General features: G+C 40.0%; 1 protein-coding gene across 5 annotated transcripts in view; it reads left to right on the forward strand.

Moving 5' to 3' along the window:
• The window catches only part of GARRE1 (granule associated Rac and RHOG effector 1), a 69082-nt gene that overhangs the window by 24222 nt on the left and 25752 nt on the right, over positions 1-19108 (forward strand). The gene's annotated exons all lie outside the window — the stretch shown is intronic.

Consider the following 19108-nt stretch of genomic DNA (forward strand, 5'->3'; position numbering starts at 1 on the left):
TCTAAATAACATACTGTTAAAAATACAGGGTAGGGACTGAGAATTCTAAATGTGATTTTGAGCTTTATTTGTGAATTGTCATTATATGGAACCATTGGTTTAATGTCGAAATTTCCACATGCATTTATAGGATAAATTATTTTTCCAGTTCTAAATTCACAGCTGTTCACAATTGGATGTATTTGATTCTTATCAGTACATTTCCTAGGGTCTTTGACCATCAAAATGAAATATTCTCCCTCTTTCAGGGCTCTGGATTAAAATGTAAGGTTAGAATACAAATTTCATTCAGAGTAAAGATGACCTTTTCCTTCCTTCATTTAGGAAATGATTTATAAAATTGTGCTCTGTTATATTAGTGTCACTGCTAGATTTTTAAAATTATTTTTAGCTACTCAGGGAGTTGTTCTGAGTTTGATTTTTCCAATGAACATTTTAGCAGTGCATCATAGGTTAGCCTTCTGAATGCCATGAGGGAGAGTATCTTTTTTTCTCATCCTGGAGCTGAATTTGATTTTAGGAAATTAGTAGTCTTCTAAGCCAAATCTAATGATTGAGGTGGCTGAATAAGCTACCTTATACTGCTGTGGGTTTGGGGAGAGGGTGGGAAGAGGTATACTATTAAGTAATATAACTAATTTCTATTGTTTTTAAAAGTGATTTTGAAGGCATTACCAAGAAGAATTTAGAACTATTTTTGAAAAGGCACACTATTCTTGATGTAAATTAGAGATCATCGAACTTTTTCTGTAGAAGGCAAATAGTAAATTTTAGGTATTATGGGCCAATGTGGTCCCTGTCATATATTCTTTGTTTTTGTTTTTTTATAACTCTTTAAAAATGCAAAAACTAGTTTGGCCTTGTGGATTGTATTTGGCCTATGGGCTATAGTTTGCTGAACCTGCTGGTGTAAAAGTATAACTTCCTTGGGTCATTCTATTTTACATCTATGTAAACATATTTATAATTTCTGATTATTTGTATGGTCACATTTTATATTCAAGGAATTTATTAATTTGAAGTTTTTTTTAAAATGGCTTGTCATAGTTTAAAGTATTTTTAAGTTACACACATAAAGCATGTATTTTTTTTTTTAAAAAAAGTACTTTTTAAAAGAAATTCCAGCAAAACTACTGCTTTGCTATCCTATCTCATTCCTTTTCCCAAAAGTGACCACCATTAACTGATTGGTATGTGCCATTCCACACTACTGCCTGTGCACAGGTACATATCTGTGCAGGTACAAATGTACAGCTTCAGCTTTTGCTTGTTTTATATGAAGAACTATGTTATTCAGCCAACAGTGTGCCTGGTCACTGCAGATATGTGGCAAGAGAGCAGTTCGGGACTCTGCCCTCTTCTAGAGAGTGTTGAACAATATTAGACCTGATTATTACAGCTATCATCCTGTAATGACATGAGCACTTTTAGCTTTATTTAGAATTTTAGTCAAGAGTGGTTTGAAAAATAAAGCCAACAGCTTTTATTTTAACATGAACATTGAGCTCTTCTTCTTCAAGCCATGCTTCCAGGTGCTGGAGGAGTCAGACCTAGACCTGCATGGCTGTGTGCCCTCCAACTCTATAGGGCAAGTACCCTTGTTCCCCAGATCAGGGCACTAGAAGATGAACCAACCACAAGGAGTAGAGTTTTAGTAAGCCACTGAGGCACAGTAGCATCTACCTTTGTCCCTTCTGCTTCCCTGGGATCAGCATGGACCACTTGAGCTGAGAAGGGGAATACTTCATTATTGTTGTGGTTTGGAACTTTGACTTGGCTTTCCCCATTGAAATGTGATGTGGATAGCTAGAATACTACCATATTTTTTGTACATAATGGGCCAAACAGGATTTTGGAGGCTAGACTGGAAACAGTGTTGTTCATGGGTTTTAGAGTCTATGAGCACATTCTAAGTTTGAAACAGCTGAGTTACAAGTAAACTCTAAAATGCGATTGCTAGGTATAGGCCTGTAGGCTTAACATTTTGCTTTTTCCACAAAGCAGTATTTGTTATTTCTGGAATTTATGTATTTCCACAACCAATAAGTTTCTCTCTCTCAGAATATTCACCAACGTAGATGGAATGGCTGAGCATTTTTTTCCTTTTGGTCTTTTTAAAGTTTTATCAGCAAAGCCCTGAAAAGACTCTTTAACATTTATTCCTGGGGAAAGAAATCTGTGGCCTAACATTGCTGAACTTGACTGGATAGGCAAAGACTGACTACTCAGGAGGTTAGCCCAGGATTGTGGGTAAGAAAAGCCCTGAATTCTGTATTCAAATGCTTGACCATTTTAACCTAAGACAAAGTACCAGTCCAACTGTTCTACCCTGAAGATGCTCAAAGCATGCTTCTAATGATCCCTTATCGTTGTCATTGATTGACAGATCCTGGTACCTGTGTCTAGAAACTGCAGTTGTTAACTGTGTGCTCTGGGGCAAGGCAGGGTGTTATGTGAGTCCTGTCCTGTCTGTACTCATCAGTGACTGTGCCCCTTACCCCAGGTGGTTCACTCTCTCAATCTTGCTATTAGAGAAATGAGTTGTAACTGTGGCGTTTCACTCGTTAGCTAGTGTCTGTGACACTGTTATGGGCAATGGAGTCAGAAGATCTGGGTTTAGAAAATGACCCTGCTTCGTTCTGATTATATGCCTCAGGCAAATCTAACATCTCTAAGCCTTGGCTTGTCCATCTATAAAATGGAATTACCACCCACATTCCAGAGTTCTTGTGAGGATCAGAAGTGATTAGTGTGTGTGAAACTCTGTACCCAGTTAGTTGTCATCATCATTATTTATTATTATTGCTTCCAACATGGCTTGAAAGGTACTATTAGCCCTTCTCTGAAGTGCAGAGCACAGTATGTACAAAACCAACATCAGAGAGAAGCGTGCAGCAAAATATTCTTCTAACTGGAGCTCTGTTAGGTGGAACAAGTTCCCACTCTCAGAACATTTGCTCTGCTCATTTCTCTCCTGGTTACTGGGGTAGGCGCCTCCCTTTTCCCTCTGTGTTTTCTCTCTCGGTGTTGTAAGGTGGCAGCAGTATTTTTTTTCTGCGTGATATAGGAACTGCCGAGACCTTTTCAGGATAAAAGCCTGAGAGAACCTCTTCCACCAAGAGTCACTCCCCTGCTTGCCTTGTGTCTAGAATGTGATGTGTGGAATGAAGGTGGGGGAAGTTCATTGAAACATTTGCAGTAGCTGGCAGCCTTTGGACAAGCCAATTGACAGTTTAGGTAGGATTTTTCCCTCACTGGATTTATAGAAAATGTGTAGTTTACACTGTATATGAACTAGAATTTTGTCTAAAATGAGAAATGTGGTCTTAATCAAGTGCTTCATGGGAATTCCTTTGTATAAGTCTCACACTGTCAGTCCGCCAAAATGTGAATTCAGGAAAAATATGCTTTCCCATATTGAATTTTTTCTTTGTATAAAGCGTTGACATCCTACCCAAACATATTTCAAAGGTAGACTGCACAGGACCTGCTGTCTGTATCTTTTCTTCTTGAGTCTAAGAGCATCTCCACAGGTGGTTTTTACAGTTGTGTTAATTTCAGTGTTCCTGTAAATGCCAGGCAAGCTAAATTGAGGGCTGATTTCTTTTTGATTTTGTCTACTTCAGTTTCATTTGTCCTAGAAATCTGTTATCCTAAGTATTGTTTGCAATTAAAATGTGTGGTTCACATTAAAGTATAGACAATCCCATAACTTGATTTTCTAGTTATTAGAAAGTCACAAATGTCTACCTTTTTTTCAAACATCTATCACTTGTGTTAAGTAAAATTACTTTTTCAGTGCAAATCTAAATAAAAGAATCAAAAGGATGAATTCAAAAGTGATTCATACATTTGTTCCACAAGTATTTGTTGCACACTTTATTTGTGCCAGGTGCTGTTCTAGCCACAGGAGGATACAATGGTGAATGAGACAGAAATTCCTCCTTTTATACAGATAGAAGAGGGCTACAGTCTTAGATAAGATGGTTAGAAGGCGTCAATCAGAGGGCGACATTTGAGCAAAGACCTGAAGGAGATGAAGTGAGGAAGTCTTGTTGATACCCAGGAAATGAGGACTCCAGGCAGAGAAAACAGCTATGCACAGTTCCTGAGGCAGGAGTGAACCTGACTGTCAGAAGAGCAGTGAGGACCTATTGTGGCTGAAGCAGTGAGTCAAATGGAGAGTTCAAGGGGTGAGGTCAGAAAGGTACAAGAGGTCCGCCTTTGAAGGGAAGGTAAAGGGAGGGCAGCACGATGGGATCTGCCCTTGTCCAGTAAGCAGTGATGCCACATCTCCTCTTACGTTCTTCATCCTTAGATAGTTCTGGGGCTCTGGCCACACATTAGGGCCTCACTGTTGGGAGGCCATGGCCCTCTGGGCAGGTGCTCTGTACAAGCATTAGAAGCCCAGGGCTGCTACAGAGCTCTCAGGAGTTTGTCTTTAAGAGGTCTGTATTGTATATCATCCAGCATTTTTAGTGGCATTCCAAATAGCACCACCTTCTAAATGGGGAGGCAAGTCTATGGCCAGACTACCGTGAACAAGCTTGTTCCCATCTGATCTCGTAAGCTAAGCAAGGTCAGGCCTGGTTAGTACTTGGACAGGAGACCACTGAGGAAGACCAAGTGCTGTAGGTGTAAAAATTTTAAAAATAAGGGATTGTAAACTGACAAGGTCCTTGCAGTCTGTGAGGTCAATCAAGGGTTGCTTGCCTAAATAAATAAAATTAAATAAATGAGGAGGCAAACTTTAAATAAAACTTTTATGTCATTGAACCTGGGCTTTCAGTTGATGCACTTACAAATGTCTTTTGTACACTGTGTGATTATCATAAACTGCTAGAAATTATTTGTGAACGCTGACTTATTCTTAAGGACCTTAATTCAGGTACATTAACATTTATTTGGGATATGCCAGAAATACTATAGAGTAACAGTAATGGAAAATATTAGAAACTGTTTTCAAAATGTGGTTTTCATTAACCTTAATGGAATTAAATTTGCATATTGTTTCTTTTTATTTTTGCCTGAGGTAAAAGTCATTGTTACTTTTTCTTTGTTTTGACTAGTAGATCATCCATGATAGATTATGGAGTAAATATTTCCTAACTATATGTGCCAAATGAAAATCCATATTGCTGCTGTTAATCAGAAACTGTAGTTTACTTCATAAAAAGCTTGTATGGATCTAGTTTTTAGTCTGTGGCTAATTTCTCTAGTCACTCTTTTTAACTTATTCCTTTATTGAGGCAAATCTTAATTAAACTGTCTTCAGATTTTTGCCTTTAGAAGAAGCTATAATTAAGTGGTTGGAATTCGGATGATTCTGTAAACTTCGCTGTAAACAGTAAACAAGATTTACTGTCTGCCCAGCTCATTCTGCGTGGGTGGAAGCCACTGGGGCCAGAGGGCATCTGCTGCTTTGGAAGGGCTGGACACTTTGATTTGTTAAGACATGCTGTGCAACCAATTCATTATCCTGAAAATTGCTAATTGAAAGGAGAAAAATAAGAAATTGAGCAAATTTCCTGCTTTTCCAGTACAGTTTTTAGGGTAACCACATAGCCCTAATTGATGAGGGAAGATTCTTCTAAGAATCTCAGTTTTGTCCTGTGTAGAGTATACTGTAGTATACAGTAGAGGATAAAACCATTTGATGAAAGGTCATAGGTGAGCTTCATAAGAGAAGGATCAGGTCTTTCTCTGCCAAATCCACTGGTCAACCTCAGCATCACTGAATATGAGACAACCAGGTGATCAAAGATAAAAGATAAAAGAACCACATGCAGCACCTTCATAATACATTCTTGCACTTCTCCCTCATCTTCCCCACCCACTGCCACTAAACACCCCCGCCCCCGCCCCCCTCCCTCCCCTTCTGCTAAAATAATCTAATCAAGCCTCTAGAATGAATGCCCAACCTACAGGAAATGTGAAGTATAGTGGAACAAGTTATACAACACCACAAGCAAGCAAATCAGACAAATCCAGAGTGTGGCATCTTCTATACAGTTGACCTGCTTTGTTCAATGAGTCAAGTAGCTTGAGAAAACAACTAGGTAGAAAATTCCTAAATTAAAAACTTAAGAGATATAACAACCAAATAAAATGAGCCTTTTGTGGTTGAGAGTCAAACAACCAAAAAGAAAAAAAAGATTTTTAAAGATAATTTGGGAAGTTTGACTATGTACTAGATCTTAGTTGATTGGGATTTACTTCAAAACATTTCAGCAAAAAGTGGAGTTGGGGAGAATGATGAAAAAAACATGGCAAAATGTTAATGGTCATTGAAGATTTTTGGTGGGTGCATGGGGGTTTGTTATATTCTGCTTTAGTGTATGTTTGGACATTTTCCAAATTAAAAAAAAAAAGGGAAAGAGAAACTTAGGACCGCACGATAGGAATGATATATCAAGAATACCCAATAAACAATTCCATTTAATGGAGGGATTTGTGCATAGGAAGTTGTCTTCTAATAGAAAGGGGAGTGTTTAGGGAAACTCCTTTGTTTTCTGTCTACTCACAGAATAATAGTCTTCTTGACTTCCAGTACTTCTGATCACCAAATGAGATCACACCAAGCAGTTTTGGGTCATTGCTGACACTAACACTCCGAAGTTAGCATCAGATCTCACAGGTTAAGGGCTCTCTCCCACAAGACCACTTCCCTCCTCTTTAGACACCAACTATGAGTCTGGGGTGTTATTGCCTCTACTTCTTACCCACTGGCTATAAATCAGAGGTTCTCATCACACTTTCCATGAGTTTGATTAATTTGCTAGAGCAGCTCACAGAACTCAGGAAAATATTTTACTTAGTAGATTATAAAAGGATATAACTCAGGAACAGCCATATGGGAGAGATTCATAGGGCAAGGTGTGTGGGAAGATGTGTGGAACTTCCATGTCCTCTCTAGGCGTGCCACTCCCCTAGCACCTCCATGTGTTCACCAGTGTGGAAACTCTCTGCAACCCTTCCTTTAAGCCTTTTCAAGGCTTCATTACTTAGGTGTGGTTGATTAAATCATTGTCCATGGGTGATTGATTCTACCTCCAGCCCTTTCACCTCCGCAGAAGGGTAGGGCTGAAAGTTCCAAACCTTTAATCATGTGGTTGGTTCCCCTGGCAACCAGCCTCTATCCTTAGGGACTTTCCAAAAGTGACCTCATCAATATAAACTCAGGTTTGGTTGAAAGAGGTTTGTTATGAATAATAAAAGATACTTTATCTCTCTTATTAGAAAATTCTAAGGGTTTTAAGATCTGTGTGTCAGGAAGCTTGGAGAAGTCAGTCTCTCTCTCTCTCTCTCTCTCTCTCTCTCTCTCTCTCTCTCTCTCTCTCTCTGTATACACACATATATATATATTTCTAACTATAAGTCACAATATCACAGGGAGGATTATTGAGTAAGGTATAGCAATGGAAAGCAGATGCTTTTCAGAAAAATGAAGATATAGGTGAATCAGGGAAGAAAATGAGAACAGAGGAAAGATACTTCTGAAGGCAGGACCCCAGCATCAGGTAGGAATCAAGGAAAGTCTGCTCCTAATTTTAATGACTAAAATGGCAATGTTGCTTTCTTTTAGAAGAATATGATGTAAAATTTCATAGTTGCTGAAAAGATTTGAGTGGAATAAGGGAAAAATTAGGTTTGGTGAACAGATTAGAAGGAAACAAAGGGTTTATGGAATTTTATGTAGGACTAGCTTTCCTGAATTATTTTCTATTCTAAATTTTTATGGTTGCTGGCCAGCTTGCACGATTTCACAGGACTGGATAGTAGCCTATTTTGACAGCCTTCCTCATCTTTAATCAAGAATCTGTAAAACATTTGCCTAAAATCTTTCTGGGACCAGCATACACGGGGGTTGTGTCCTGAACCTCTCTCTGCCGCAGGCTAGTGCAGTCTTCCCATGGAGGGGTTTGTTTGCAGTGTCCATCCCTCCATGAGACTGGGCTTTGTGACCCTCTAACTAATGCTGAAACATTCAGAGCCAGAAAGTAGAAATAGCCTAATGTTGTGGAACCGCTTTGAGTCCTTGCTGTTTCCGGGACTCCTCCTGAGGCCTTCCAGCTCCTGGAATAGGCCCTAGTCTCCTGGCCTTTTTCCTTTTCTCATAACTGCTGCTACCTGGGCGAAATGCAGATGTGCTGGCTGCAAGCTGGTAAAGATGAGTGAGGACAATCCAAAGTGCTCCAGGCCTGTGGGCTGAAAGGAATAAATAAGTAGATTGTGACACTAGATGTGCTGAGCGCTGTAATGCAAATGGAAAATAGCCTCAAGCCTGACTGTTGATTGGTTCAGTGTTCCCCCACCCAGCTCCTATGACAGGCCCAGGCCCCATACCAGAACCTCCTACCTGCCTGGAAGAGGTAAGGGCAGGACAGAGAACCTTGTTAGCCCTCGTAAGAGTTTAGGTTTTATACAGAATGAGATGGGATTTTTTAAAGGGGGATTTTGAGCAAGAGACTGATAGGATTTGATTTGTTTTTAAAAATCACTATGGCTATATGTGACAGAAACCAAAGTCAGAGTACCTTAAACAACAACAATTAAAGCAAAAAGAAGCTAATACTCATATAATACTTGTGGTGTACTCTATTCTGAGCCTCAGCACATTAACTGACTGAATTCTAGTGATAACCTTATGAGTTAGATACTATTCATATTCTCATTTATTGATGTGTAGACTAAGGTATGAAGAGGTTAAGCAATTTATCAAAAGTCTCATGGCAGATCTAGACTTTAGACCCAGGCAACCTGACTATATAGAGAACAAACTCTTGACTGTAGCACTGTACTGCATCTCAACAAAAGTGTACAGTATTTCCCCCAAATACATGGTTTCATTTTCTCCAGTTTCAATTACCCTTGGCCCAGAATATTACGTACAAAATTCCAAAAATAATTCACAAGTTTGAAATTACACATCACTCTGAGTAGTGTGATGGAATCTCTTGTCTTCCTGCTCTGTCCTGCCTGGTACATGAATTATCCCTTTGTCCAATATATTCATGCTGTAGACACTACCTGCGTGTTAGTCATTTAGTAGCCATCTAGGTTATCAGACTGTTGTACCACAGTGCTTGTGTTCAAGTAATACTTATTTTACTTAATAATGGCCCTAAAATGCAAGAAGAATGATACCGTACAATTCAGGTATGCCAAAGAGAAGCTGTCAGGCGCTTGTTATATATAGTAGGAAGGCCTATTGTAGCTATGTCACAATGCCTGTGTCATTAACTTCACATCATCTCTTATCATTATATCGTCTGACATCACAAGAATAAGGGTGAGTACAGTACAGTGAGATATTTTAAGAGACCACATTCACCTTTTATTACAGTATACTATAAATCTATTATTAATGTTGTCAATCTCTTACTGTGCCTAATTTATAAGTTAAACTTTATTATAGGTATGTATGTATAGGAAAAACCAGAGTATATATAGGGTTCAGTACTATCTGTGGTTTTAGGCATCCAGTGCGGGTCTTGGAACATATCCCGTTAATAAGGAGGACACAGTTTTGACCTATGAAACTGAAGAAAATAAGCTCTTTGGCTATGGCTGGAGCCAGGGGCTCACACAGTGCTGAACAGCCTTTTTCTCTCCTCTGTCTTCTTGAATGTTCTGTCATTTGCACATAGACTGTCTCCATGCTAGTGTCCCCAACAACACAGAAGAAGGAGCAACTCTGCTTTCCCCACAGTTCTGACAGAAGTTCTAGAATTGAATCTGGTTGGCTTGGCTTGGGTCACTTGCCCATCCTTGTTTCCTGTGGCCCAAAGGGTAAAACTAACACCAGTTGGCCAGGCCTGACTTGTATACCCACTCCTGGGACGGGGATGCAGGCAGAGCCAATCTCATCCATACAACAGGGCTGAGAGTGCAGAAGAGGCGGTTCCCCGAGTGGCTGCTTCCAAAGCATCCAGGGTTGGATGTTGGGGAGGCCGCACCACACATGCCAGCTGGAGAGGGCTAGAGAATGAGAAGCAGTTAGGACCCTGGATCCACACTGATAATTCGTTTTGTTTTTCAGGATTTTAGCAATTATGTGTTTCTTTGAAACCTTCTGTTATGTCTCTTAGTAAAGTTCTGTAGTTTCATTTCTAGTGACTGTATATTTCTTCTTAAAATTACGTAATTTATATTTTATTTGCTCTAATGAATGAAATAATTTTTAAAAGTTTTTTTTCTATAAATAGGAATACCATTGATTTTTATATTTTTATCTTTTCTCCTGCCATGTGACTGAACTCAGTAATTCTGATGTTTTAGTTGGTTTATTTGGGGTTTTTTTGGTATACATGGTCATGTCATCTGCATATGTCTCCTTCTTTCCTATAGTTATCTATCTTGTTGCATGGACCATAAGTTTTAATATATAGACATACCTTGTTTGATTGTGCTTTGCAAATATTGCATTTTTTACAAAGGTAAGACTCTCCACCAGTAAAAAGATTATGACTCTTTTAAAGACTTAGATGATGGTTAGCATTTTTTAGTGATAAGTTATTTTTTAAATTAAAGTATATACACTTTTTTTTTGACATAATGCTCTTACACACTTGGTAGATTATAGTGTAGTATAAACATAATTTTTGTATGCACTATGAAACCAAAAAATTCATGTGACTTGCTTTATTGTAGTATTCGCTTTATTGTGATGGTTTGGAACCAAACCCACAGCATCTCTGAGGTATCCTATATAAAATACTCAGCATGAGCATCCTTGTTTTTGTCCTCATTTTGATAGGAATGCTTCGGATATATTACTGTTAGTTATTTTAACAAATTAGTTTTTCTCATATGTGAAACAAGGTTATGATACAAAATTCAAACATTTCCAAAATGGTGAAAGTCCCCTTCTTGCAGAAGTAATAATTCTCTCTTCTAGCTTCTTCCCAGTTCCAAGTATAACTATTAATCATTTTATGTATCTATGCAGATAGCAGCAAATAATTATGCATACAGACATATATGGAAAATCTTTTTATTTCCTTACATATACTCTCTATTCCTTTGATAGCATTCTCATTAATGATAATATTGGTTCTTGGTTTGAAAGACAAAACAGACAGTTCCAAGTCATAATAAATGTTATACCCGATTCTTCATTTATGGATAAAAGTGTTACTTGGAGGAAAGACTTGCACGGTTTATGGTCTTCCTCCAGAAAAATCAGGATTTCCTTCATGCTTATGGGTAATGTCACCCTAAAAGTAAGCTCATGGGTTGCAACTGGTCTCTGTAGGTTAGCTGCAGAAGAGCTACCCAGGGAAAGAAAGCAGGGGGAGTTTTTTGGGGGGAAATCAGTTGTTATTTGCACAGAGATAATAGTGTTATGGTATCCTGCCCTCAGCCCTGCAGTCACCATGCTGCTCTTGTTCTAGCCTCGTGCTTTTATGTGGAGTGTAGCAACTGCTTCCTTTCCTATTTTCAACAAATATGTGTGGAGGGATTGTCTACTTTGTGCCAGGCACTGATAACTCAACAGAGAGCAAAACAAAAGACCCTGCCCTCATCCAGCTCAGCTTCTAGGAGAGGAAACAGAGAATAACACATATAATAGCACAGTATAGTGCCGTTAGGTGGTGAGAGATGTCATAAAGAGAAATAATGATAAGGGGGAAAGAGGTAGAGGAAAGGCCTCTGTGGAGATGGGACATTTGAGCAATAACAGTATGAAGAACCATACGAATTCCAGGGGAAAGGTTGCTCCAGGTAGAGCAGTGGTTTGCAAATGGGGTCAGGGTGGGCTCTCCCCAAGAGGACACTTGGCAATGTCTAGAAGTATTTTTGATTATCACAAAAATGACACCCCCCCCCCTTTTTTTTCTCATGCTAGGGCTAGATGAGAGAAACCTTGCTCACTTAAAGAGCTTGATTGTTACACTAGAGACCCAGAATGGTTTGAAGGAGGAAGTATGATAGAGTAAAAGATATTGGACTTGCATATTAGGGAATCAGAATTTCACTGACTCACTGTGTGTTTGGAGACACCTTTTTTTGGTTATCTTTTACGACCTTAGTTTCTCTCTTGGCTTCTGACCAAGACCCCAGTCCCCGCTTCTCCACACATACACACCCCTGGTTGGATGGTGTTTCTTCATGGAATATGGAACATTTAGGTAACTAGACTCAGATCCCAGATCATGAAAGACATAAGTTTTCAGGAGCACAACGTTCTTAGATTTATCTGATTTTCAATTCTACTTATTTGGAGAAGGTGGAATATTGCTATTTCTCTTCCTTGTAGCCTTTCAGGTTGTATTTCAGCCCTGCAGCAAAACAGATGCCTAGATGCGTAAAAGCTTTCCTCCGCTGCCACGTTTGAACTCTGATGCAGTTATTGGTGTCTCAGAAGTCACCTGAGGAGGAAGGGATTTTTCTCCTCCGTCTTTTTTTTCTATTTTTTTATTTTTTTAATTTTAACAGTAAGGATTTCAAAATTTATTCAAAACAGAATGATCTGAGTGATTGTGGTGGCTCTATATCCCAACCAGTGCTGCTGGCATCTAGTAACTGGAGGCCAGGGGTGCTGCTAACAGCATCCTACAGTGCATAGGACAGCCCCTCACAAAAGAGAATTCTCTGGCTTCAAATGTCAGTAGTGCTGAAGCCGAGAAACCTTGAGGGGTGGAAGTGGGAACTGCTTGTGCAAAAGAGTTGAGATGGAAGCTGTTCTTAAAAATTTTGAGGAACAGCAAGAAGGCCAGTGTGACAAGAGCAGAGAGTGGAGGGATAGGAATATGTTCTGAGAATTGTCAGGGGCCAGATCATGTAGGGTATTGTAGGACAGAATGAAGGATTTGGATTTTACTCTGATTGTGACGGAAAGCCATTGGAAATAATCCGATTTCTGTTTTATAGGCTTCCTGTGCAGAAAATAGCCTCTATGGGAGAGAGGAGGCTTTGCTAGTTTCCTTTCAATATCCAATCTCCCTTTCTTTTTTAGTAACAAAACTCTGTGTGTGTGTGTGTGTGTGTGTGTGTGTGAGAGAGAGAGAGAGAGAGAGAGAGCGAGCGCTAGAGAGAGAGAGACAGAGAGTGAGAGAGAGAGAGAGAGTGTGTGTGTGTGTGTGAGAGTGAGTGTGAGTGTTTGTGTGTGTGTGTGTGTGTGTGAGAAGATGACACCAAGGTTTATGACATGAGCACCTGGGTCACTGGTAGTGCTATTTACTGAGATGGGGAGAGGTGGTGGGAAGAGTAGGCTAGAATAATAGGTCCACGATGCCTATTAGATATCCAAGGGGTGTGATGTCAGGTAAGTAGTAGGATATACACTTTTGGAGTTCAGGGCTTTGGTCAAGATTGGAGATGCGAATTTGAGAACCATCAGTCAGTATATGGTATTTAAAGCTTAAAACTGGATGAGGTCATCAAGGAAGTGAATGTAGCTAGAAAACCAAAGAGGGAATCAGGACCAGTGAGCTCTGGGGCACTCCAACATTTAGAAGTCAGGATATGAATAGGAAGCACCCAAAGAGGTTGGAGAAGGGACAGCCAGAGAGTGAGGAAGAAACTGGAGTAAGTGCAATGACTTGGAATCCAAGGGAAGCAAATGCTTCAAGAAGGCTCACTATCTCAGATGTTGCTGAGAGGAGGTGTGAGACCCCCTTCCCCACCTCAGCCCAAGACTTGCCACAGTTATCACCTATTGGAATACCATGTGAATAAAAGTGGTGGGAGTGTCCCTGTCAAATGGGGAGGGTGATTCCTGTCTCGATGAGATAACATGTGAGACATCTAGTACCCTGTCACCAAGGACACAAGCTCCCCTCCTAAGTGACAAAGATAATGTTTATAGAGTCGAGTTTCCACTTGTGAATTTTGTCTTAGTTTATCAGTTGAGATATTTTAGTGTTTTCTTGGTTGAGTGACAATTTTAATAAAAAATACACACATCAAGAAATAGAATGTCCTGAACTCTGGTAGGCTCCTAGGTCATATGCTTTCTGGGTGACTTAAATATATTTTCATCGCTGCCCTGTATAAACCCACAATGTTAATTTGCTTGTTTATGGAAGAAACTTGCATTTTGAATGGGAAAAATTACTCTAAGAACAGTCCTTTGTCTACTGTAATTAACGTGGACCTAATTACCTTGAGTGGCATTTCACTTTTTTATGTCCTGTATGATACTTTATAATTATCCTTATTAGTTATGTTAAGATTTATAGCAATGCCACTGAAATATAAAATTTCCTATGTGTGTTGGCATGGTAAAAATTTTTGACATACATTTTATTTTGGAAAGCAGACTAAAACAGAACATACAACATGATCTGGTTTTTCCAAAAATCATCTACAGATACAAATGTAGGCTATATAGGAAACACATAATCAGTGGTTATATCTATTAAGTAATATTTGGTACCATTTATTTCTTTATTTAGCTGATCTTTTTTCCCATAATTAATTTACAGTTAATATGTATTACTCATATAAAAGGTTTTATATACCACAGTACTTGGTACATGTAGAAACTGAATGTTGATATTTTCACCAGCAATCAAGCAGCAGATTGTAACTTTGTCTGAATGATTAGCATTTGGTATTGGCTCAGCCACCCTTGGGCACATGTTGGCTTTCTTTCCTTCCCTGGTTCTTTCTCCTAAAATAGCATGGTAGCTTTTTTATGCGCTAGGTTAATACTGACTGCATAGAGATTTTTGTTACTTTTTTGTTTGTTTCTTTTTTATTTTTAAATATTTATACATTCACTATAATCAGTTTTTAGGTCAGACTGTACACGTTAGTTTCTGTAAACTTATTTTTACATTTTATACTGTAATCTAATCTTTGTAAAGTAATTTCCATAGTCCAGGCATGGTCCACTGCATTCTCTGTCTCTTTGGAGACACATTCGGGTCTTTGTATCATGTTCTGATCTTTTGGTTAGGTCCTTAGGTAATGACTCTGGAATTATACGAACAAAAAAGCAAGGTTTAGGACATTTGGAACCAAATATAATGTTTAAGGTGTAAGAAAGGAATGAAGAGAAAAATGATTGAATGACTTTGGAATTTCTAATAAAAGCAGCCAATCAAATCAACTTCATTTCATTCACTCTGAACTTTTAAACTGATGAGAAATAAGTTCTAGAATCCCTGGAAATGTTTGACACTTTTATATGTGACAGTTTTACTTGTTCTTTACCGTGCAGGAATATGAAAAAGATGAACTGTTAAGTCATGTTGAGCAGAAAGTGAACTTAGATATTATGTTTATTGACATGAAAATCACAAGTTTTGTTGGGAGATGGATGGTCTTGGGCACTCTGCAGTTCTAATACATGCAGACATTAAGGGCTGGGCCAGGCCCTGGCTCTAGGAGAGGAATAATGGAAACCAAAGTTTGAAATGTTCTAGGAACTAAGAGTTGAGTCGGTCCTCAAAAACTGGTGGTGTGGGAAGGGTGGTCTTTTGGGGCTCAAAATCGAATGACTTTAAACAAAAATGTTTTAATAAAATATGAAAACCACCCAAAAGAAAAGGTTTTCTGATTATATCCATGAACACAACGCCCTTAGCAGCAGATGTGGTATGTGTACAGGGGAATGGGAAAGTAAACATGTACCCTTTTCCTCCACTGTCAGGGATTCCCAGAAAACAAAGTTTCATTTCAGTAGATCCTTGGCTGGTGTTTATAATCCAGAATGCCCAATGGAGGCACAAGCGGCAGAGTCACTGATTGTCTATTCTCGAGAATCGGGCCTTTATGAGGAATTTAAGTCACACCGAAAGCTTTCTTTTAGTGCTGAAGTCTGATAATGGCCTCTCCTTACCTGAAATTCTATGAACTTGGGATGCATTGTGGTGAGTGGATTTATTTTTTTAAATGCAAATACCAAGGGTAAGATTAAATCTATGTGCTTCCTTCATAATTCTTAAATGAGACCAATGTGCTGAAGGACTAGATAGATGTTTGAGGTTTGGAGTTCCCCAAGAGGTAGGAAAAGCTGCTCTTTTTCCCAAGCCCTGTGTGTCCTCCCCCTCTTCATGCTTGCTTTTTCTAGCCAGTCTTAGCAGCTGCTGTCTGCTGTGGAGGTCATAAACTCTGCCACATGAGAGTGCCACAGGCCACCTTGTTATTCTTGCCCCAGCCTCTCTCCCTCTTCAGAGACGTCTGAGTCATGCCTCTCAGTCTCTGTTCCTACCCTAAGGCCTGACACTGTACAGGAGACATCGGGGTTTCTACAGAAGATTCCTCTCTTCTTAGTACCCACCCACTGTTGTGGCTACAGCTTTTGGAGTCAAACAGACCTGCCATTGGATCTCTACTGTACCACTTATTTCCTGCTTGACACTGGAGCATGTTTCTTTCTCTCGCGAAGCCTCAATGTTGTCAACTATAAGTGGGTGAATTGCTTTTGCCCCAGAGAGTCTCTTCACTGCATTTAAAGTGCTTGGTATGGGTTAAGCACTCAATAAATGGTAGCAGTTGACGGAGCTGTGACTAAAACTCCGTTGACATTTTAAACTCAAATATCTCTTTCTTCGATCACCCCCACTCATCTGTTCCCCAGCTTACCACCTCTTGTTCTGCAACTTCATTGAATCCCACAGTCCAAGAAACTTTCTCCATGTGAAAAATAGCTGCCTGCTGCTCTGGGGTCACATGCTTCAAAATTCATAACTTTAGAGTCTCTATTTCCTTCCAGATTTCTCAGGAGGATCCCAAGAACTAGCCCACCCCTGGGTCAAGGAGGGTGGGTATGTTATAGGAGGGGAGCTGGGCTAAGACAGGAGGAGATACTGTAGAGGAAAGATGGGCAGAGGCAGGCTGGAGGTCGAGCGCTGTCCCCTCTCAGAAGGTGCCCTTTCTGCATCTGTTACTTTATGTAAACTGCTAGAGCAGATATTCTGGGAAATGGCTTTTCCAAGGTCTAAGGTAACCATTGCTTTGACTGGCTTTTCATGAATTGTCCACAACACAAATATTTGTCACAATCATAATTTGTATTGACGCTCCATGCATCATGGGTAGAAGAAGGAGGGAGTTGCTGAGTTCTTGTTCTCATTGGTCCTTATATATAGGGAAGAAATTTAGATTAAATGACTCATCCAAGGTCAAACATGTAATAGCAGTGGAAACAACATACCAAATGTCCACCTTTTAAAACTGTCTGGCATCTCTCCCCACCCCTGCTGCTCTAGCAGCATCCTCCTCCTCCCACCATCCTACCTCTCAACAACAGAATGCTCCCAGGCCCATCCCACCATCAACCAGCATTGTCAGCAATGTCCTACTTTAGACCCCACATCAGGCCTTCAGAGCCCTCTTCCAGAATTTTCCCTTTTAGAAGGAGGCAGGGTAACTGTTCCCTACTCTTTTCCTCAGAGAGCCTTTTCCTTCCCGCATCCTCGCTCTTCAGTGTTCCTTCTCCAATAGCATATCTACTTATTGGTTTGTTCCCCGTTCCCTGCCGTTAGAAGGTAACCCATATGAGGACAGGGACTTGCTCATTGTTTTTCTTGTAGTATCTGGCTTTTTTTGTGCTTTGTACATATCAGGCATTCACATATTACATATTGTTGAAAGAATGGATGACTCATTGTATCGGTCAGGAGCTGTAAGAATGTGATCCCAGAGCCAAATGGTGCAGGGCATCTTCACATGCCCCTCCTCCTCCCTCCGCCATAGCCGCCAAGAGGCTGAGGAAGGAGGAGGAGGAAGAGATGGTGCGCCTGAGGACCCAGCGTGGCTACTCCTCTTGCATTTGTACTGTGTTGCTTCAGGACACCCTCATTCTGTCCTAAGCCGGTTGAAGTTGAATTTCCGTCATGTGCCTGGTCTCACTAGTGCCAGCCCCCAGCTGTATCCAGATGTTTAGAGCCTGTTGAAAGCAATGGGGCACACTGGCTCAGGACATAGACACTTGAGTCATGTGACCAGTCTGCCACATTTAATTTGTGTCCCCTTGACAAAGTTTTATAACTTTAATGTGCCTGGCGCTTATTGTCTGTATAATGAGAATGACCTCATGTGGTTGTTCCCAGGATTAAATGAAATAATCCATGTGAAATCTTTAGCATACATGAAGTACATAGTGTTCAGTTAAAGCTGGTTGTTGTCATGTACAATATTAAATAAGTGCTGTTTATTCATGTCACATGTCTCTAGGTTGCTAGGTCTGTTTCCTCTGTGTCCCTCACCGTGCCCCATCTGACACAGATCATTGATGGGGAGCAGCAGCTTTGAAGGGGGTGTGAATGGAACCCCAGGAGGTCTGGGTAGGAGTTCAGCCTGTAATTCTGATTTTTCACTGTAGAAGGAGGATGCTTAGGTGTGAGATTTCTATGAGTGAGTCTGTTTTAGTTTGCTCCTGGTGCTTTCCACAGGGGAAAATAATTCAGACAGAGTAAGTGTCACCACTGGGAACTTGCCTGACTCTCTTTCCCCAGGAAGCAGAACTCTGACCAGTGGGACTGGAAAAGGATAGCATCTGAAATGTGTGCTAGGAAGTGAATGGTCCAAGGTCAAGTCTTATTTTTGGCCGCTTCTAGGGACAGGACTGGGCCAGAGGGTAAGCAGTTGGGTTAGGTTTTAGTTCCTTGTAAAAAGCAATGGAAACCTCTAACCTTCACCACCTCTCCAAGGCAGTGTACTGAGTGCTGCCAGTGAGTGGTCCCCCTCAGCCGTGCACCTACCAGTTGGAAAAACTGCAAACTCAATAAATAAAGTAATTTTTTTTGTAAGGAATCTATGTAAGCCAATGAAATATGAAATGCCTTCCATGAAAAAAGCTTGAACATGATAAAAGAGTTGCAAAAAGTTTTTGTCGTTGTAAAATTTGGTATGGGCAACAAAACTGTAAAAGATTAGGGGGAAACGTCAATGTCTGGAAGGTCTCTGCTCAAGTTGCTTTGCAAGTGGCAAGTTCTTGCTCTCCTTTAAAGACAAAAAAATAGGAAATCATAGAGAACACCTTGGAACTGGGGTTAATGCAAGCAAGCAACAGGGACCAGCAATGTCAGAGAACAACATTAGCCAGTACTTAAAACAGAATGTTTGTCGCATATGGTATTTTTAGTATATATGTTGTTATGATTACATGTTAATAGCATATATGAACATAGTATTGGGTATATAGTATTTT

The sequence above is a fragment of the Rousettus aegyptiacus genome, unplaced genomic scaffold (genome assembly GCF_014176215.1).
Source record: "Rousettus aegyptiacus isolate mRouAeg1 unplaced genomic scaffold, mRouAeg1.p scaffold_m13_p_14, whole genome shotgun sequence".
Classification (NCBI taxonomy): domain Eukaryota; kingdom Metazoa; phylum Chordata; class Mammalia; order Chiroptera; family Pteropodidae; genus Rousettus; species Rousettus aegyptiacus.